An 11,498-nucleotide genomic window follows, 5' to 3' on the forward strand; every position below is an offset into this window, starting at 1 on the left:
TAAGACTGAAACAAAGAAGGGTTTGTTCAATGGTATTGAAATGACTACAGGATGTCCAGGGTTTAAAAGTGGATACAAGGAAGCAAGAGGTGAGATTAGAAGGACACAGGATCTCAATTTTAAAGTGGAGTCACCGCTAGGAAGCTCGTAGGCTGTCCTGAGCACCGAAGAGTTATCAACAGGTCTTAAGGAAGAGGACACACTAAACACTGAGCCAGGCATAGTGGTGTACACCGTGATCCGCACGTTTGGAACACGGAGGCAGAAGGATCAGAAATTCAAGATCATCTCTGATTTCATAGTGGGTTTGACACCAGTGAGTTTGACCCTGTCTCAAAAAAACAAGAACAGCAAAAACAACAGACCACACACACACACACACACACACACACACACACACACACACGATCAGTTGAACGAAATAGAAAGTATTTTTTAGACTATGACAACGGTGGCATTGAAAGTGACAACCAAAGATGTAAGGCTAGAAAATGGTGAAGGAGTAAAGATGAGAAGGGGTGGTAGCATTGCGGAGGGTCTGCCGGAGTCTCCGATGTGCGCCATTTACCCCTGGGTCCCGGCCCTGAATGACCTGATCTCTTTGCTGAAAGCCTGGTAAAGAGACAGAGATGGAAGATGACTGAATCTGTGCAGTTTGCTGAAGACCCCAGATCCAGCTTTTCCTGAGGCCATGGTTATTCAGCTTTCCTTTCAAGTCTCTGAACTTTGCCAACATTCTTTCAAATAAACATTTGTGGCCTAAATTAGTCAGAGTTCATTTCCATGATTTGTAACAATAACAACAGCCACAAAGTGCCTCAATAGACACTGTCACTAAAGCACATGGTGGATGTGGGGAGGAAGAAAAGGCATCGGGATGGTAGGATTACCAGGACTGAGTAGCTGTGGGATAATGAATACCATCACATTTCAGTCTTATTGTCTGAGGAAGTGGGGATGCAGTTCTGGAACTAAGAATAATAGAGAATGAGCAAGTGTGAGGAATTCATGAGTTTGGTTCTGGTGAGTTTATTTGGGACAGGGTTTCTCTGTGTGGGCCTGGCTGCCCTGGAACTCCCTCTGTAGACCCGACAGGCCTCGAACTCAGAGATCTGCCTGCCTCTACCTAATTTTGCTGAGATTAAAGGTGTGTGCCACTACTGCTGAGTGTGGTGGTATTGTGTTCCCCAAAATATTGTGCACCCTAATAAACTTATCTGGGGTCAGAGACAGAACAGCCACTAGATACAAAGGCTAGAAAATGGTGGCACTCACACCTTTAATCCTAGCACTCCAGAGACAGAAATCCCTCTGGATCTCTGTGAGTTCAAGGCCACATTGGAAACAGCCAGGCATGGTGACTCACGCCTTTAATCCCAGAAAGCAGCCTTTAATCCCAGGGAGTGGTGGTAGAAAGCAGAAAGGTATATAAGGCATGAGGACCAAAAACTAGAAGCATTTGGCCTGGTTAAGCATTCAGGCTTTTGAGCAGCAGTTCAGCTGAGACCCATTCTGGATGAGGACTCAGAGGCCTCCAGTCTGAGGAAACAAGACCAGCTGAGAAGTTGGCGAGGTGAGGTAGCTGTGGCTTGTTCTGTCTCTTTGACCATCCAGCAGTTCACCCCAATACCTGGCTCAGGTTTGATTTTATTAATAAGACTCTCTAAGATTCCTGTTACATCTGGCGCCCAACGTTTGTGGTACGAATTCTTCCAGTTCACCCCAATACCTGGCTCAGGTTTGATTTTATTAATAAGAACTTTTAAGATTCCTGCTACAGCCGAGATTGGATTTATTTACTTATTTATTTATTTTTTGGTTTTCCAAGACAGAGTTTCTCTGTGTAGTTGTGGTGTCTGTCCTGGATCTCACTCTGTAGACCAGCTGGCCTCGAACTCAGATCCACCTGGCTCTGCCTCCCGAATGCTGGGATTAAAGGCGTGCGTCACTGCTGCCCGGCAAAGATTGGAATTTTATATTCTCCCAAGATCACAGGTTGATGCCTAACCCTCAAAACAAGGATACTAGATGTTATAGCCTTTGCAGGAGGTGACCAATACCCTTCTAAGGGATGCTCTAGGAAGCAGCTTTGTCCCATCTGCCATCTGAAGGCACAACTGAGATGCCTCTGTGAACTAGGAAGTTCATCAGAGACAGCATCTACCAGCCCCTTGGTCTTGAACCTTCACCTCCTAGAACTAAGAGAGATAAATTTCTGTGTTTATAAGCCCCCCAGCATTTCGCTATAGGAACCTAACTGTATTAAGACATTTGGGATAGAACTCCATAGTTAGGAGTCAGCTCCAAGTCAATGTGCTAGTTGAAACAATGGACTATAGAGAAAAAAATGGTGCCCTGAGAAGATACAAGGCCTAGGGCAGAGCCCCGAATTACATAAACGCTGGTGAGAATCTTAAGAGATGGAATAAAGAACATGGAAGAAGAAAGGCCAGGGCTGGGAGGAGAAACAGGAAGAAGCAGCTGCATAGTCAGGAGCAGAGGTCTCCAACCAAAGAAGGCAAGCCTCCCTCTTGGAGGTAGTAGCATCTAAACGGCTTCTCCCGAAGGTACAGAGAAAGACCAAAACATCTGCCAGGTTTGGAGGTACATGCCTATCATCTCAGCACTTGGAAGACAGAGACGGAAGACCAAGGAGTTCAAGGTCATCTTCAGTTACATAGTGAATCTCAGGCTCCATGGGAACCCATGTCAAGAAAACACTCCACAAAAGTGACCAAAGCCTTAAAGAACAACCTAAGGCTGCCAATTATAAGGCAGACAAACACCTGAGAGATTGCCAGGTGTGGTGGCGCATGCCTTTAATCCCAGCACTCGGGAGGCAGAGGCAAGTGGATCTCTGTGAGTTCAAGGCCAGCCTGGGCTACGGAGTGAGTTCTGGGACAGCCAGGGCTGTTACACAGAGAAACCCTGTCTCAAAAAACAAAACAAACAAACAAATGAAAAAACCTGAGAGATTGAAAAAGATCTAGTAGGCTTGAGTTCCTGGAAGAGCCAAGGTTTGTTCAAAGACTCAGAGACACCTGAAAGAGATAATGTGAATGGCCATTGATGCCTTTTTTTTCAGAGACATAAGGGGCTGTATCGACATAACTCAGGGTACACATCATTTCCTAGAACTCATTAGATGTTTACGAATGGTAAGACCTAAAGACAGACTTCCTCATCCCTTTATCTTCAACACTTTGCACATTCAGCTGGAGTCCATGCCCCAGAAACATCTGGGTAAAAATGATGGGGTCCTAGAAGTAATACTGTACATTTTAACTTCTTAAAAAACTTGTGTGTGGCTGGATGTGGTGGCTCATGCCTTTGATCCCAGAACTCTGGAGGCAGAGGCAGGCAGATCTCTGTGAGTTTGAAGCCTCTACATAGTGAGTTCCAGGACAGCCAGAGCTATGTAGAGAGACACTGTCTTAATGGGGACCAGCAGAGGATGTCAGATCCCCTGGAGCTGGATTTACAGGCTGTCATAGCTGCCTGATGCAGGTGCTGGGAACTAAGCTTGGGTCCTCTGGAAGAGCAGCAAGTTCTTTTAACCACTGAGTCATCTCTTCAGTCCCCATAGTGCTTTCTACATGTGACCTCAGGAGCAAAGAAGGGGTGAGGGCACAGACGAGAAGACACTTTCCTCCTCTGTTTCTGGGAAGGTGGATCCGTGGTTCTTCCTGCAGGGAAAAAGTGGTGTGTGTCCTAAGCAGGACATCTCCTCCCAATTTGGGCTTTTTCCCCTTTTTAAATAGCTGCTGACAACGCATGAAGCTTTTTTTTCTTTGTCAGAGGGAGCTCAGTCTTTCCAGATCAGAACCCAGCCACCGATTCCAAACCACCTTCTAGAGGGAAAAACAAGAGGGAGTTTGAACTTAAGTGATCATGCATATGCTTATTAATTGCTTTGGAGCCTGTATGAAAAAGACACATGATTGGAACATTTTAAATGCTCAATACTGCAATATCCTGGCCAGGGAAAGTACCATCATTGTAATTTTAATGTACCACATTGATTCAGATACCACAGAACCAGCAAAGAAAAGTTCTGGGAAGCTGTCTCCTTAACAAAGGAAAAAAGAAAGAAAGAAGTAAGAGAGAGAGAGAGAGAGAGAGAGAGAGAGAGAGAGAGAAGAGAGAGAGAGAGGGAGAGGGAGAGAGAGAGAGAAAGCAAACCCGCCCCCTGGAAATGGGAGACTGGGCAGGGAGATTTGCTTAGCAACCTGCCCTGGATCTATGGGCAGAAAGTGGAATTAGCGTTTATAAATTCATTCACCACAATAGCACATCTGAAGAGAATTAGTATTATTCAGAGATGAATGACTGAGAGATGATTATCTAAGCTAATAAGCTCTGCGAGGGGGTGAATCCTGCAGTGGCAATAGCCCTCTTGGCACACACCAGAAGCCAAGGCAGAGTGGCAGAAACAGAGAACAGTTAAGATTGAGCGGGACGATAACAGCTAATCTAAAAACCAAGAATCAGGACCATGAAGTGTATTTGTGTGCCTCTCTTTTTAACATGTGGGGAAATATGCTTCCATGAGGGTAGAGTCTCTCTCCCCTCTGTACTTCCATTCAGTTTAGTATTAGACTCTCAGCAGTCTAAGGACCAAGAAGGAAACATAAAGCAAAAAAAAAAAAAAAAAAAAAAAAAAAGGTTCTAAAAGTCAAAGGTGCATAGGAAGGGATACAGGGGAGTGGATGGGCAAACTCTTGGGACTGGAGATGCCTATCGAAAATTTCCAAATGTTCCCAATACAAGAGGCAGAAATAAAAAGAACAGGCATGTTCTTACATCCTAAGGTGCCTCCTCCACCCTCAGACATGCTCCTGTCTTCTCAATCTGACTTAACAGAACCAAAGGATGAAGTAGCAGTTCTTAACCTTTAAATGCAAGCTTCAGAAGCTCAGTTGTAATACAGAATGGTTTAGCAAATAGATGTGATCAGTGCAGATAACTCTGTCTCACAAAGAAACAAAAATATTAATCCTAGTGATTTCTATCCAGATACGGGAGACATTTGTGTCACAACAGAGCATAATTGATTGTACTCACTGAAAGGGACTCTAGGCAACTAGAAATAATTTATTGGTATCTCAGTGATGCCGAATCCAAAAAGTGTCTCCCATTCTCTCACTCATGCATAATGCATTGGCCAAAGGACAACTTCAGCTGTCCCTCAGGTGCTGTTGACCTTGTGTTTTGGAGATCTGGGCCTTTGGTTGGCCTGGAGCTAGCCAACTGGGGTAGGCTGACTGGCCAGGGAGTACCAGGGATCAGTCTATCTCCACCTCCCCAGAGCTGGGATTACAAACCCACGCCATCACGGCTGACTATTGTAGATGGTTTCTGAGGGTAAAACAAGGGTCCTTATGTTTATGCAAAGCAAGCACTTTGTTCTCCGACTCACACCTAGAGGCCCAGCCTCTCACTTCCTGATATTTTTCTCTTCTTCCAGCTCTTCCAAATGACTCCAGACTCCATGTGGCATACTAGCCCCCAGTAGTTAAGAAAGGATAACACAAAATTGTACCAAACTATTATCATATCTGTACCCACACCTTAAATCCTCACAGCCGGCTGGATATTGAATTCTTATTACTGGCAAAAGCTTTGAGAGCATCCATGTTAGTAGAGTTAGAGTGATGGGGCCTGTGGTGAGGGGCCCTCAGGGAAGTCTCTCCTTTCTCATGGTCCCACTCAGCTTTTTCTTAAGAGAATAATTCATATTGTTATTTGTATTTCCTTTTCTTCTCAGGGGAGGGCTCTAGGTATTAAACGTTCATCTAGAAGGGTATGGCTCAGACCTCTGTCCTGGCCCTGAACTTCATTCTTTTTTTCTTCTCCTATCCTGCGTCCAGGGTTAAGTTCAGATGAGAGGATGTCCTCCTGGGCTCTTTGCTTCTTCGAGTACCCTTCAATACTAGTTATTTACCTACTTCCTCGTGGCTCCAAACCCCCACACCAGCCCCCTTTAAATTCCACTCTGAGATTCTGTACCCTCCACATCCCCTTGTCCAGTGGGCTTCCTCTTAGTTTCTGTCAAAAAGAGGGACTTGGCTGAAGGAAGGAGAAGCCCTCCCTGTTTTTCCAGTTCTTGTCTGCCTCTCTCTGGCAAAAGCGGTTGGATCATCTGCAATTTCTCTTAGCATTTCAGTTATTGATAAATAGTCTCCATTGCCAACTGGCTTTCCTATTCAGCCAGGGCTGTGGTCCAGGACTTCGAACTACAAAAGCTTCAGCCGCATGTTCACTCAGTTATCCAAGAAATATTTATTCATCACCTACTGTGTGCCAGAGCCTCTTGTAGGTTCCAGGGACACAGGAGCAAAGGGAAGCAGCCCGTTCCTGTCTGAGCTTACCCTTGGAGGGGGAGTTATACACAGCCGGAGTTTTTGGTTATCTAATAGGCATCTCAGACTTGAAGGGTTTGAAATAATCCTTGACTCCATCTCCCCTTCAAACCCATTCCTGTCGTACTCTCCCTTACCTCCGTGGCAAGGCCACTCATTCTGTCTCTTAGACAATGACAACTTTGAAGTTATTCTCGATTTTTCTCATTCTTTTCACACGACACATCCAAATGGTCTTTTGTCAACTCCAGCTGATCTTGTCTTCAAATGTATTCTGAATCTGAAGTCAGGATGATTTTCAACCATCCGGGTTACACCAAAACTCCTCTCACACCGGAGCTTTCACTGGTGGGAATTCCTTTAGAGGGAGAGGTGGGGGTGGGGCAGAGGGAAGTGACCTTAGGAGATGAACACCAGGCAGCAGTTAGGCTGTGTGCTGGGTGCACATCTAGGCTCTGTTCTCCTTAAGAACTTATAAACTACTTCTGTTTTTAAGACAGAATTCTGAGTGGTCTTCCTTGGGCCCAGAATCTCTGAACTATAATCTCAGACACCATTTTCCGGAATTTGCAGCTCTGCCTGCCTTGTGGAAGGAGAGAGGAAAAAACCAAATATATTTCTATAGATCACTTAAAATGACCTGTGTGTGTGTGTGTGTGTGTGTGTGTGTGTGTGTGTGTGTGTGTGAAAGAGAGAGAGAGAGAGAGAGAGAGAGAGAGAGAGAGAGAGAGAAGGGGGTCACATGTGCCTCAGCAGGTACGCCTGTGGAGGTCAGAGAACAACTTTGTAACATTGGTGCTTATCCTCACCCTTTTATGGGTTTCCAGGACTGAACTCAGATTACCTGGCTTACTCAGCAAGCACCTTTACGTGTTCAGCCACCTCACTGGCCCCTATGGATGATTTTCCATGTAAAAGAATCATGGAATTTTCTTGCTCAAAACCTGCCTAATATCTTAATATATTTGGAATAAATTCAAACTGCTTGCCATTTTTTTTTTAAAAAAAAGTTTATTTATGTGTACTTATGCATGTACGTCTGTGAACCATGTGTGTGTAGTGCCTCTGGAGACCAGAAGAGTGAGTTGGATCCCCTGGAACTGGAGTTATAGGTGGTTGTGAGCTATCATATGGGTGTTGGGAGTTGAACCCAGGTCTTCTGCAAGAGCAACTAACGCTCTTAACTGCGGAGCCCAGTCTCTAGCCCTGCTTATTTATAAAACGTATGTGGTTTTCCCTGCTCCTGTCTAACTTTGTCTCCTGCTAGTTCTCTATCATGTCAGGCACTCTTGCCATTTGGGGCTTCTTATTTCTTTCAATAATTATTTATTTATTTATTTATTTATTTATTTATTTATTCATTTATTTATTTATTTTTGTTTGATATGTGTGGAGGGTGTTGGTATGCGTGTGAAGCATGTGTTACTGTATCTGACTCCCACCAACCCCTGCTCTATTTGACTAATTTCTCACTTTTATTAGTTCAGAGAAAATTTTGTACAACGTATTATGATTGTATTCAGCCCCTCCCCCAACCCCTCCCAGATCCACTCTCCCTACCCTACTCACCCGCTTTCCTGTCCTCTTTTATATGTGGGCGCTGAGAACGGAAGTCAGGTTCTCACACCTGCCTCACAAGCATTTTGCTGACTGAGCCCTCTTCCCAGCCCAGTCTTGGACTTGCTGGTTCTTGAATACGCTAAAGTCAATCCCTTCTAATCATGTCCTATCTCGTCACTATGCCTGATGGATGTGAGATGTTTTAGATGAGAATGGATCCCAGGGCATTTTCATAGAAGAGGAAGAAATAATGCAAGGTACCAGTTTGGAATTATACCCCCAGATGAAGCCTAGATCTAGGAAACTATTGAAAGTCGCCCTCTGATGGTGACAGGTAGAAAGTTTTAATAAGAACAATTGGTAGACTCTCCTTTGATCGTTGGAACAACCACTCAAAACGGTTGCAGAAAATTTACATGACCCCCTTCCCCCCCAGCCAATGATCAAAAGATACCCTGAGAATCCTTTTGTGGATTCAGGATAGCATGGTATTTGTGGATGGGGAAGCATGGCTAACACAGGCCCCAAAGAATATGTCCAGGTAATGTTCGACATCAGGACTCTAACGAAATGAGATCCACCCCAGGGGCCAGAATGCCACGTGATGGAATGGTCTAGGGCATTATGGACAAACAGACCCAGTCTCCCTCTTTTTCCATCTGAAATGAGCTTTGAAAATTTGCATATTGAAAAATTTAAATCATTACTAAATACATGCATGATTATTTCCTTCAGAGTTCCATGCTTGCCACTATATTTCTTTGATTTTAAATTCTCATTTCATTGAAATATATCTCTCAATACAATGTTTTACATCTAAGAAAAATTTGTATTCATAGCTCTTGAATTCAATACAACTCTAAAAACATTCATTTTAAAGATATCCAAGCAGTGATAATTGTATTTAAATTCCACCTAAAATTAGCAGAATGTGGAAATCACATGTCGTTATAAAGCACAGTATTGGCAAAGGAATATGAGTTTCAGATGTAACTGATGCTAAGGGACCAAATTATTGCTTCAAGCCAACTATTTCTTAACAGTTACATTGTTTCCAACCAGAATGCATTTTAAAGCCTTCTTCCTAATACCAGTGTCTGTATGACTCTAGAGGTGGTTTTGTTTTGCTTTAGGAACTTGCTTGGACAGGGGAGTTGTTGATATATAAAACCCAATGTAGTGTTTTCTATTTAAAATACTAGGAAATAAGATCATGCTTAACATTTTCATATATAATATCTGGTTTTCAGGAAAGGACTGCTAATTGAAGTGGGAAACGTTTGAGGGTTAATTTACAATTTTCAACTATAGAGAAGGGACCAGAGAAAGTGTGACACAATACAAGGGAGGAAATGGGGAGAAAACAAAAGCAAATCAAAAATATAGTAAGTTGAATTAAAAAATAAGAAGTAAACATAATTTAAATCAACAAACAATAAACAAATGGATTAAATTCACCTATGAGGAAGATATTTTCAGGTTCAATTAAAATTACCCAGTCACCAGCCAGCAAAGCAGCTCATCAGGTAAAGGGACTTACTTCCACACCTGATGACCTGAGTCCAAGCTCCAGGACTCACATGATAGAAGGAGAGAACTGGCTCTTGAAAGCTCTCCTCTGGCCTCCATGTGTGCATAATGGTATATGTATGCCCCCCTAAACATGCACCATAAATAAATAAATGTAATTAAAAAATCCAGCCATGCAGTCTTTACCTGGATACACTTAAACTATAAATACAGAATAGTTGAAAATGGAACATAGTTCAAAGAAAAAGTGTTGCCTCATTCCCTTCTCTCTTCTTAATTTCTCATCACCTCTACTTTACTTCTGTGTCAATATATGTCTATGCTATAGGACAGACCCAAGTGTCTCTCTGTGACACAGGAGCTACTAATAGCAGCTCGGTGGCATTCAGGTGACTCTAGGTGGATATTTGATTACCTTGGCTAGGAAAACTAACTGCTCTCATCTAGCAGGGACAATGACACACTTTCACCACTTGCTACAACCTCTTAACTTCCTATAACCTGCACGATAGGAGGACAACTAGACTATGTAAACTTTGTTTCCCAGAAGCCTTTGCTGGTTAGCTTTGTGTTAGGTTCTAGCAACTGGAGACTTATGGTTTGACCTGAAGTGTTTCCCGCAGGCTCATGTTTTCAAAACTCAGTTCCCAGCTGGTGGTGGAACCTTTAGGAAGTGGGGTGCAGCGGGCAGAAATGGGTTACTGGGCACAGTGAGGGAAAAGCGGAAAAGAGAAGGAAGGAGTCTCCTCCAGATTCCAGCTAGAGCTTGCATAACCTACAGTACACAACTGTGGTTCTAGCCCCAGGCTTCTTTAAACATTCTTAGCAAAAATCTTCTTTGTTCCATAGAGACAGTAGTGGCAGCCAGACCTACCATTTGCTTTGGTCCATTTGGCCATGGCCCCTTAAGTGGCCTGGTTTCTACCCATCACCAATTAAGCAAGACTAGTATCATCTTGTCTAGATTCTGATCTCATCTTTCTTACTTTTTGTTCTGTTTTAGGATTACTATTGCTGCAACAAAACACCATGATCAAAGCAACTTGGGGAGGAAAGGGTTTGTTTGGCTTATGCTTCCATATCACTGTCCATCATCGAAGGAAATCAAGAAAGGAACTCAAACAGGGCAGGAACCTGGAGGCAGGAGCTGATGCAGAAGCCATGAAGGAATGCTGCTTACTAGCTTGCTCACTATGGCTTGCTCAGCCTGCTTTCTTATAGAACCCAGGCCCACCAGCTGAGGCATGATGCCACCCACAGTGGGCTGCCCCCCCCCATTAAGCACTAATTAAGAAAATGCCTTACAACCAGATCTTATGGAGGTATTTTCTCAATTGGAGGAGACTCCAGCTTGTGTAAAATTGACTTAAAACTAGCCAGCATATGTTCTTCTAGGTCTGGAGTGGCAGCTGCTTCTAAAGATATCAGTCTCTGAAATCTCCAACCTCTCTTTTTGCTTGTGTGGTGTTCTGAGGCATAACTAATTCCGTTGATTAAGTGCCCTTCATTTGAAAAACTGTATGGTTTCTACCAGGCTGATTGGACCCTTGATCCTCTCATTATTGAACAGAAAGTAACCCCAGTCCACTGCACTGAGAGATTAGAAATCAAAGCATATCCTCAAAGCTTTGATAGAATACAAGCGTGCAGAAAATAAGAAATATGAGGTCCTCTATATTCATGTATATAGAGGATGCAATTTGGGGTCATATAGGACATCTCAACGTGGACTGGCCAACCTTATACTAAGAAAAAGGCATGATTTTGAAAGGTGACATATGGCACATGTGGGTGTGTTGCATCAACAAATTCAACAGATGACTGGAAAATTGCCTGAGATGATTTCCTTCGTGACTTGAAAATGAATCCACACCTTTACCTCTAGCCCTCTCCCTTCTTCTTTTCTTTTCTTTTTAAGTAGGGTCTCACTTTGTAGCACACACACAGACACACACACATGGGTGGCGGGAGGGGAGAGAGAGAGAGAGAGAGAGAGAGAGAGAGAGAGAGAGAGAGAGAGAGAGAGAGAGAGAGAATCTAGGCTAT

This window comes from Peromyscus eremicus, chromosome 3 (genome assembly GCF_949786415.1).
Source record: "Peromyscus eremicus chromosome 3, PerEre_H2_v1, whole genome shotgun sequence".
NCBI classification, from domain to species: Eukaryota; Metazoa; Chordata; class Mammalia; order Rodentia; family Cricetidae; genus Peromyscus; species Peromyscus eremicus.